Here is a 10,818-nt window from a genome sequence, read left to right as displayed (position 1 = left end):
CATATTTTTTGTAATGTATATTTGCAAAAAGCTATCTAATCTGGATGCTACTTCTCAGGAGAAGTCTAAAGGAGGGGGCAATATTACATGCATTGATATCAAGGAAGGTATTAAATAATACAGGTGACTTTCAGATATGGTGAGCTTCCTCGACCTTCTATCCTGTCTGAGTCTTTTCAAAAGGCTTCCAGATGTTCTTTGCCAAACTCTTTCTTCCCATTTCTCTTGTACTGGCACTCTACTCTTCCTTTCCCCAGCCCCTAGCACCCTCACCTCCTTTCCACAGGCTTGGGTGACACTCTGGCCATAAGAAAGCCACACTAAAGGGTAGAGTTAAATATAACTCACAGCCCTTAGATAATTTTCAGCACGGTGTTGCCAAAGTGGATGTAGGAATGGCCTACATCAGAATCACCTGTGGACTACTCATTAGACATACAGTTTCCATTCTGGGGCGGGACCAAGGAAGATAGATTTTTAAAAAAGATTTTATTTATTTATTTGAGAGAGAGAGAGAAAGCACAAGCAGGTGGGGGTAGGGGCAGAGGGAGAGGAAGAAGCAGGCTCCCTGCTGAGCAGGGAAGCCCTACGTGGGGCTCCATCTGAAGACCCTGAGATCATGACCTGAGCAGAAGGCAGACGCTTAACCAACTGAGCCACCCAGGCTCCCCAGGAAGATAGATTTTTAATAAGCACCCCAGGTGAGTAAAGATCCTGGGTAAAGTTGAAAAGGAAGGCATTAGTGATGGAGATAACTGGAGATAGCTCTAAATGCTTAGCCAGGACAAGCAAAGGGCCCAAGGAAACTCATCTGGGTAACAATTTCTTATCCCATGGAATATTCTTTTTTGGGGGGGGGGAGAAAATCACTTTATTCTTGAAAATTATACCTGGAATCATAGATCTTTCTGTTTTTGAGGTGAAGAGCCCTTTTTCAGCTTGCTGTACTGCTGCTTCCATTGCTTGACTCTGGCCTTCTTGAACACCAGCTTTGCATGGAGGCTGCTGATGGCCAAGCCAGAGCTCCGAAGGAAAACAGTTATTGCTGGGCTTGGCCCACGGACACTCTCTGTAATCTTTTGTAAGAGAAAGTGCTACAGTCATAGGGTTCTTATATTCCACCTTATAACTTCTCCTCCCAAATTAAAAAGGTTTCAATTTCATAAGGTAATTTTGGCTACCTGAAAATCCAAGTAGAGCATCTACTTCCCTACAAAATTTATAAAATATATGAAAACTAACTCAAAAGAAATCAAAGCCCTAAAAGTATAAGTTAAAAACATAAAACAAGGGGCGCCTGGGTGGCTCAGTCATTAAGCATCTGCCTTCGGCTCAGATCATGATCCCAGGGTCCTGGGATAGAGCCCCACATTGGGCTCCCTGCTCTGAGGGAAGCCTGCTTCTCCCTCTTCCACTCCCCCTGCTTGTGTTCCCTCTCTCGCTGTGTCTCTCTCTGTCAAATAAATAAATAAAATCTTAAAAAAAAAGAATAAAACTGTAAAACAAGTTAGAAGGAAACAGGTGTAAATCTTTGTGGCCTTGGATCACACAATGTTTTTTTTAGATATGATACTACACGTCCAAACAAAACCAAGAGAACAGATAATGTGGACTTCATCAATATTAAAAAGTTTTTTTTTTTTTTTTGCTTCAAATGACACACCATCAAGAAAGTGAAAAGACAACCCATAGAAAGGGAGAAAGTACTTGCAAATCATATATCTGATAAGGGATTTGTATCTAGAACACTGGAAGGCACTCTTATGACTCAGTAATAAAAGATAAATAACCTGATTAAAAATGGGCAAAATATGTTGATAGACATTTCTCCAAAGAAGATATAAAAAAGATGAATGAGTACATGCAAAGATGTTCAACATTATTAACCATCCGGGAAATGCAGATCAAAATCACATTGCAATACCACTTCAAATCCAGTTAGATAGCTATAATCAAAACCAAATATTAACAAGTGTTAGTGAGGATGTGGAGAAACTGGAACCCTCAGATGCTGCTAGTGTGGGACTATAAAATGATACAGCGGCCAGCTGCTTGGAAGAACAGTCCAGCAGTTCCTCAAAAGGTCAAGCACAATCTTGTCATATGACCCAGCAATTCCACTCCTAGATATACCCAAGAGAAATGAAAGCATACATCCACACAAAAGCTTGTACATGAATATTCTTAGCAGCATTGTTCATAAGAGCCCAAAGGTGGAAACAACCCAGATGCCCATTAACTGATGAGGTGGTAAATAAAATGTGGCCTATCCATACAATGGAATATTATTCATCAATAAAAAGATATGAAGTACTGATATGTGCAACAACCCAGAAGGACTCTGAAAACATTATGCTGAGTGAAAGAAGCCAGTCACGAAACATCACATATTGTATGATTCCATTTATGCAAATGTCCAGAACAGGCAAATCAAAGATAGAAGAGTAGATCAGTGATTGCCCAGGGCTGGGGTGGGGGTGGAAGGGTGGATGGTTAGGGGAGAATTGAGAGTGGCATCACCTTTCTGAGGTGATGAAAATGTTCTAAAAGTTGAGTGGTCGTTGCACAACTCTTTGAATATACTAAAACCTACTGAATTGTACCTTTAATGGGTATGTGAATTTCCTCTCAATAAAGCTATTATAAAAAATATGAGAAGGCCAGGAGGGAACTCCTGAAATGGGAGGAATAGGGATTTGACAGTAAGTCCTCAGAAAGTCTATGTGTGAATACATTTATATTCCAGGCTAGGGAGGCAGGGCTTCTGAGTTCTCAGGGAACTGAGAGGACTGTGGAACATAAAAGGTCCTCTTGAAAAGTGTTTACCAACCTGTGTGTTGAGGGTGTGGGTGGACAGTCATGAAGATGTGTGTGTATGGGAGAGATTCAGGGCTGATGTGTTTTAATAAGGATGGAAATATGAGTATGTAATAGGGAGGGGAGGGGAAGGGAGGGGAGGGGAGGAGAGAGATGGGTAGGTAGGTAATATTAAACCACATTATAGATGATAAATGGGAAACCAATTAGTCCTGAGCAAGCTGGAGACTCAGATTCTCCTGCCTCTTCTACCCTGGACTTCTATCTTTCAAGGATCTGCCTCTGCTGAGAGTTCATCTAAGAGATACCTGTGTACAGGGCCCAGAAGGCACATTTGTTATAAGAAAGGAAAACCAACACTCATATTCTGCAGTAGGCTAGTATTCACCCAGAACCACAGAACACTTTGCAGCTTTATCATACTTGCCCCTAAAAATACCCCTAAAAATGCTCCCACAGTTTTCCCTGGACCTCCCATGTTCAAATTCCAGCTCTGCCATTTTCTAGCTGTGTGATCTGGAGTAACAAACTTAACCTCTCTGTGCCTTGCTTTCCACATCTGTAAAATAGAGATGATAATAAAACTTAGCTCATAGGGTTGTCACAAATATTAAATGCATGTGTCAATTAATCAGATCAGTGCCTGGTGTGTGGTAAATAATGCTGATTATTGTTTTTAATCACCATCAGCATCACACATGAGCCCTGGTGTTCTCCACTTGAGCAGGGCAGATATTACTGATTTTCTGCCAGATTCTCTAGCTCTAATACACAGTAGGTTAGGGTCCTTCATGGCCTTAGTACCTTCGAGGGTGGCTTTATTTCTTTGCGGAGAGGTAGCTCTCCCCTCTGCTTTGGGGTTCACTTCCCCCTTTGGTTGTGAGAGAAGCAGTGGGGTTCATTCTGTTCTCTAAAGAACCCATTTCTCCCCCAGCCCACTCCTTTCTTGATGGTTGGATAAAATGGCCCCTCTTAGAGACCAGTCCACAGCCTAGAAGGCTCAGTTATGCTCTCACTCAGTACAAGCCGGTAAAGGAGTAGGGATCCTCTCGGAAAGCTTTTCTATGCCCTGCAGGCCTGTAGTGTGGCTCTCCAGTGGGAGGTCAGAGCTCCCAGGACTTGCTGCAGCCAGGAGGGCTCTGCGGGCATACTCTCTGCAGCCCGTACTCTCAGGTAGCAGCCCCTGTGAATGAGTTTTAAACCAGCTGCTTCTGGAACACGTCTGTACTAATAATGCCTTTCAGTTATGCAGCTCCGTGACAGGGCAGGGCCTGACAAGGCCTCTTCCCTGCCTCGGTTGTGCGTAGGTAGATAATGTGTTTTTGGCCTTTCTGTGGAGCAGGAAGCCAACACCAACAATTGAGGGACAGGCTGGGGTGGGTGTGGAAAGCTGTTTCCCAAAATAGCACCATGCTGTGGCATTTATTCTTAAAAGAAAAAACGTTGTGGCAGGCCTGAAAGTTCTGTGCTGCATTGTGACGCTCTCAGGGTGGCCTCTGGTTCATCGCGGGCCACACAATGGCAGCCACCAGCAGCTCTGGGGCTACGAGCGGAGCACAGCCCAGGGCTCAAGACTGGAGTCCTGTACTTCTTGGCAGACACACAAAAAATAAGAAGACAGGAATGGCTAAATGTCCAGGGCATTTAGTTTGTGGCTCTCATCTGGCCCTCGCCTAGCCTGCCCACGGGTAACAGCCAGAGCTCCTACCTATGGCCCAGTTCTGCCCTCTCAGGGGATTAGACTTCTGTTTTTGTATCCCAGCTCCACCCGCTGTGTGACTTTGGGTAAGGTGCTTGACCTCTCTCAGCCAGCCTGATCCTCTGTAAATGGAGATGTTAGTACCACGCTCCTGGTTATAAGGGTTAAATGAGATATTTTATGTAGAGGCTGAGCAAAGACCTGGCCCACGACCACTGCTCAATGAATGTCAACCAAGGTAGCATCGTTATTACTCCTTCAGGGATCCAAGCCTTTGCCTTCTCCTGCCTCCCAGGCTACTGGCCTCTTCTTTTTTTTTTTTTAAGTTGACATTTTCTCATTTCTGAGATAGGCAGAAATGACATGTTTGCTCATAAAATTTTAGGTGTAACTCAGCTTCGCTCACATGTCATAGAATGCTTTACAGGAATATTTTTCCAGTGAAATGTCACAATTGCATGATTCACTGCCACACGTTGGGCTTTGACTCATATCGTTTCCTCCGACCTGGTCCACAAAGGGTGGCATCTCGCTGGGGAACTGCACAGCATACGGAATGCTTCACGAATTTGTGTGTCATCCTCACTCAGGAGCCATGCTCATTTTCTCTGTATCGTTCCAATTTTAGTATATGTGCTGCCAAAGCAAGCACCAGGCTACGGCTTCTTGAGTGACGAGGGAGCCTCTATCTCCCCCGTGGGAGGCAGCGCAAAGGAGAAGGGAGCACGCACACCCTGAAGTCCCTCTGCCAGGCTCAAACCGTGCCTCTGATGCCCTTCTGCTGTTTAACTTCCGGCACATTCCTTCATCTCCCCGTGCTTCAGATCCCGCTCTGCAAGTGGAAAAACGACAATAGGATTTGCCTTCTAGGGGTGCTGTGAGGATGAATGTGTTCATCCACAAGAAGCCCTTCCGCTTAGCGTGGGGCGAGTGCCCAGGAAACAGTAATTGTCCCACGTCCGGGCAGGACATGGTGCAGTGCCTGTTATCAATGTGGCATTCAACAAATCACTCTTTGCTGGGTTGGATCCAATGGGATAGACCAGCTACCTTTGGTTCCTCCTTGTTTCCCCCCTTCTCCCAGGTTCTGTTGAAAGTCTTTAAATGTATGGCCCATGAGAAATAACAGAGGTATCATGGGTGGACAACTGCCCTTGTTTGCCAGGATCTGAGCAATTTCTTGGGATGCAGGATTTTCAGTCCTAAACCAGGATGGGCCTGGCAAACCAGGGTGGTTGGTCACCCAACTACTACTTGCATCTGCCATCTATGGGGCCAAGGCTGAGGTGTTTGCTCCTAGAGGAGCAAATGGAGGGGTGGTGATGTACTTAATGTTCTCCACCCCCAAATTTTTATTAGTGCCTCCTCTCTCCCAAGTGCTACTGAAATCTGCAGCCTGCAACCCTACTCTGCACTTGCCGGTCACAAATATTCCAGAAGTGGAATGTGTTGGCCGGGGGTGGTGGGAAGATGTATCTTGAACAGAGCAACATTCCTCTTAGTCCTGCTTCCAGGCAATCACACTGATTTCTTGAGAGGTTGGTGCTGATGGAAACTTGGGGTTCCATTTCCCACCACACTGGGAGTTGGTACCCCTGGTTCTAATCTCCACTTTCCTCTCTTTGAGCTGTGTGACCCAGGATAAGAAGCCTAACTTCTGTGGGAATCCAATGTCCTCATCTGTAAAACAGGAAGAAAATTAGATAATCCTTCTAGCTCATTGTGTCCTGTGGGGTAGGGCCACTGGCCATGCAGGCCAGGGCTGGTGTGGTAGGCAGGGAGGCTGGCTGAGAGGATTCAGAGGGCAGGAAGCGGCCTGGCTGCCCTGCTTGTGCTGAGGCCGCTCTGCCCCTCCCTGCTGAGCACTGGGTCCTTTCCACTTTGATGGGAGCCCTCCGTAGGCGTGGTGACTTCATCCGCTGGCCATGCCCTGACGATGTCTGACCTGGGCCATGTGACTTATGCTTTCTTAGCGTGAGGTTCCTCATCTATGAAATGATGATACTTAAAATACTCTCTTGTTGAGTTGTTGTGAGAGCAGTTCACTGCAGGCCAAGTATCTGGATTCAGGAGGGGGATTTGTACACAAGGATATAAAATCAGTCTTATTTTATATCCACACTTCATTTTCAGTTCAATCATCAAACTCCTGTTTATTGAACACTTACTGTGTGTTAGGTACTGAGTTAGGCCCTGGGGACACAATGATGAATGGGGCACAGATCCTGGCCTCAAGGAGCTCAAAGAAGGCCAAAGGGATAAGTGTGCAGGTTATTTATTCTCCTTCTCCTTTTTTTTTTTTTTTTTTAATAGGCTCCATGCCCATCATGGAACCTAAAGCAGTGTTTGAACTCATGACCCTGAGATCAAGACCTGAGCTGAGATTAAGAATTGGATGCTTAACTGACTGAGCCATCCAGGCACCCCTACTTTTGTCTTTTTTTTTAAAAAAGATTTTATTTATTTATTGAGAGAGAGAGAGAGGGAGAGAGCATTAGCACGAGCGGGGGGAGGGGAAGGAACAGAGGGAGAAGGACAAGCCGACTCTCCACTGAGAAGGGAGCCCGACACGGGACTCTATCCCAGAACCCCTGAGATCATGACCTGAGCTGAAGGCAGATGCTTAGCCAACTGAGCCACCCAGGTGGCCCTCCTTTTGTCTTTTTCTGAACAACAGTTTATTAAGAGCTCACACTGGCAAAGATTGCTAGATCTCTAAGCAGTATAATCTTTCCCTTTCTTTTTACTGACAGAATCCCTATATTGTTGGGTGTGGTAAGATGCCCACCAGAACACCCCAGCCTTCTTTTTAGAGGTGTGTATGTGGTGGGGGAAGGGGGATAGGCAATAAAATATAGTTGGAAGTCACTGAGTGGGGCTTACAGGGAAAGCTTTTTAAAGGGGGATGACTCAGCCAGAAGGTCCCACTTGTCTTTTCCCTGCATTTTCCTTCTCTTTACCTGGAGCACTGAAGTGAGGACTAGAGCTCCAGTATCCATCTTATGAACATCAGAACAGAGATCACACCTTGGAGCTGGAAGGAGCCTAGATCCTTCATGACATTTTGGAGTCACCATATCTGCTTTGGACTGTTTAACTCCACTCTTATTTTATAAGGGGGAAAAAAATCTGTTTGATTTAAAACAATATTTTAAGTCATAGTTACTAGTGGCTGAACACAATTTCTAGTTGATCTATTGAATAGATGTGGAGCAGAGTGCAGAAAGAGACCTAATTTCTCCCCCTAAATGTCAAGATGTTAAGGTCATGGAAATCTAACAAATGAGAACTTAATGTTAAAACACAAGACACCCATTAATCTTTCCCAGTGTATACCAAGAGAAGCTGACTAAACCTGCCTTTTCTTTGAAGATTTATTTATTTATTAGTGGGGGAGGGGCTGAGGGAGAGGGAGAGGGAGAGAGAATCTCAAGCGGAGTCCCTGCTGAGTGTAGAGCCCGATGTGGGGCTCAATCTCACATCTTGAGATCATGACCTAAGCTGAAATCAAGAGTCCGACGCTCAACTGACTGAGCCACCCAGGTGCCCCAAACCTGTCTTTTCTTTGTATGCCCTCCATAGGAAAGCTGAGTTTGAAATACCCTTAAATCCTGGTGTCTTTAAGGATTGACAACCAGAGAATTAAATTAACAGAATTAAGTTTTTTATTTCAGGTTTGTCGACATGAGATGATGAACTTGAATCATCTTTTTTCTTAGTAGAGTGCTTACAAATGCTCAAAACGTTTATTAGAAACCCGGACTGTTTTATCCATTTGCATGTTCCCGTTATGGTTGTATTTTTAATAATGTTAAAGGAATCAGAATTTTTAAATTCACCTAGCATACATTTTTACTCATTCCAAGCAATAATAAGAATAGTTTGCACTGGGCGCCTGGGTGGCTCAGTTGGTTAAGCGACTGCCTTCGGCTCAGGTCATGATCCTGGAGTCCCTGGATCAAGTCCCGCATCGGGCTCCCTGCTCGGCGGGGAGTCTGCTTCTCCCTCTGACCTTCCCCCCTCTCATGTACTCCCTCTCTCTCATTCTCTCTCTCTCAGATAAAAATAATAAATAAAATCTTTAAAAAAAAAAAAAGAATAGTTTGCACTTATTGAGCACTTACTCTTTGCCAGTGGCTGATAAATACTTAACAAATGGAGCCTCACTCAATCACTTCAACATCCCTATTGAGACACATGATATTATTACTGCCATTTTGCAGATGGGGAAACTGAGGTAAAGGGAGTTCAGATAGCCTGCTCCAGGTCACAGAGCTAAGAAGTGATGATGGGATATGAACTCAGGTAGTGTTAAAAGTAACTCCTATCCTGAAATATGTGAGTGAATTTGAACAAACCTATTTCTTTACATATGAAAAAGATAAATTTTCTAGAAACTTTACTTAAATCTGCCCAAGAACATACTGAATTCACCCAAGATCTTGGGCCATCTCCAAGAAGTCCCTGGTCTTAAGGGATGGTTAAGAAGATGCTCCCTAATTTGAAGGCAACCAACATGTATAATATTTGTGCATTCTCATCCTTATTTAGAACATCTGAATTCCATGATCATTCACTTAAGCAGGGAGAAAGGAAGCCAAAGGAGACAGTCAGTGTTCAATGCCTGGTAAGTCTTCAGATGCTTATCAGAATGACAACCTGCCTGATAACACACCGTTTGTTGGCTTTCTTCTCTCACCGGTCTCCCTTATCAGCACTTCCTGGGATTACCTCCCAAATAAATGTCTTACACTCAAATCCTTATCTCAGGATCTGCTTCTGGGGAACTCAAATTAACATTCATGTTATCTAAAACATCCATCCATGCAACCATCCATGCATCCATCCATTTAACCTTACCAACCTACCATATGCCAGGAAACATAGGAGGTACTCAGGGTAAGATATAAATAAATCACTGCCCTTGAATTAAAGTTGCTCAATCGAATGACTTTGTATTTCCCTTGTAACCAGTCAGAGATATTTGATACACTGGCTGCCAAAGGAGCATTGGAAAGACTGGAGAATTCCCTGTTCAGAATCTTGAAGAGGGCTTTCCCAACAGAGCCAGCCCTGCAGGGGAAAACAGTGCCTGGCACAGAGGAGGTATTCAAGAAAAGCTTACTGAATGAGTGGACAAATGGGCAGAATGAACAGATGGATTGATTATAAAGTATATTAGGTTTTCTCTGGGATTCACCTCCCTTGCTTTAATTTGCAATTAAAAATATTATCTCAGAAAAATCAGGAAACTCATTCAGGTAAGATGAGTGTGAGATCTCTCCCAGCAAAGATTTTACATTTAAAAGAAGAGGGAGCAGTGAGACAGATGAACCCAAAAAAGGACCTCTGCACAGGTGTGGGGAGATTTGGGGGTGGCAGCCTTTTCTGGTATACCTCAAATCATAGAATACAAGAAGGTTAATCCAAGCTACAGGAATGAACAAGATCATGTTTTGAGCCCCTGCGTTATCTGTTAACATGTGTAATCCACAGGCTATTGCTTATGATTCCTGTATATTTGGGAGTTCTAAGAATGACAGCTCTTAATGCTCTGCACCCTGCTGTGTGGAGGGGCCTGATGAGGCCCGAGCCCTAAAGAGTTGCCAAAAAGATGAAGGGTGCAGATAACTGGTGTTCTAGAAGAGTTCCTGGTGGGCTTTTGTTTTATGGTGGGCTCCTGGAGGACTTGATGGAGTGGAAGGGGCTGGAGCTGGTACTTGGAAGTGGGTAGCATTCGGCTGGCTAAAGAAAAGAGCATCAGTCCTCATTTATCAGAAACTTACTGCGTGCAGGCTTTGGAGTAAGGGCTCCTGAGCAGAATCTCATTTAATCCTCCCTAAACTCAAACACGTACCTATATCATGATCCCTATCTAAGATGAATGTTAGAAGAGTTAAAGAATGTGCTCACATCAAAACAATAAATAAAAGGCAGGACCACTGCTTCTAGAGCCTGCCTCCTTTGGCAGCCATTCTGAACCACTCTACCACTGTGTTATTTCTTGGGGGGCTGGTAGGAAAGTGAAGAAGAAGAAGAAGAAGAAGAAGAAGAAGGAGAAGAAGAAGAAGAAGAAGAAGGAGAAGGAGAAGGAGAAGGAGAAGGAGAAGGAGAAGGAGAAGGAGAAGGAGAAGGAGAAGGAGAAGGAGGAGAAGGAGAAGGAGGAGGAGGAGGAGGAGGAGGAGGAGGAGGAGGAGGAGGAGGAGAAGGAGAAGAAGGAGAAGAAGGAGAAGAAGGAGAAGAAGGAGAAGAAGGAGAAGAAGAAGAAGAAGAAGAAGAAGAAGAAGAAGAAGAAGAAGAAG

General features: G+C 44.4%; 1 non-coding gene across 1 annotated transcript; it reads right to left on the bottom strand.

Annotated features, from left to right (window-relative positions):
• Positions 1 to 5,061: 5,061 nt before the first annotated feature.
• LOC123325357 lies at positions 5,062 to 5,168 on the bottom strand. The gene has a single exon (XR_006540376.1). It is a non-coding gene; the product is annotated as a U6 spliceosomal RNA (small nuclear RNA).
• Between the last annotated feature and the right edge of the window lie 5,650 nt (positions 5,169 to 10,818).

Source organism: Neomonachus schauinslandi, chromosome 7, assembly GCF_002201575.2.
Source record: "Neomonachus schauinslandi chromosome 7, ASM220157v2, whole genome shotgun sequence".
In the NCBI taxonomy this organism is placed as follows: Eukaryota; Metazoa; Chordata; class Mammalia; order Carnivora; family Phocidae; genus Neomonachus; species Neomonachus schauinslandi.
This window is presented reverse-complemented; position numbering and strand designations above follow the sequence as displayed.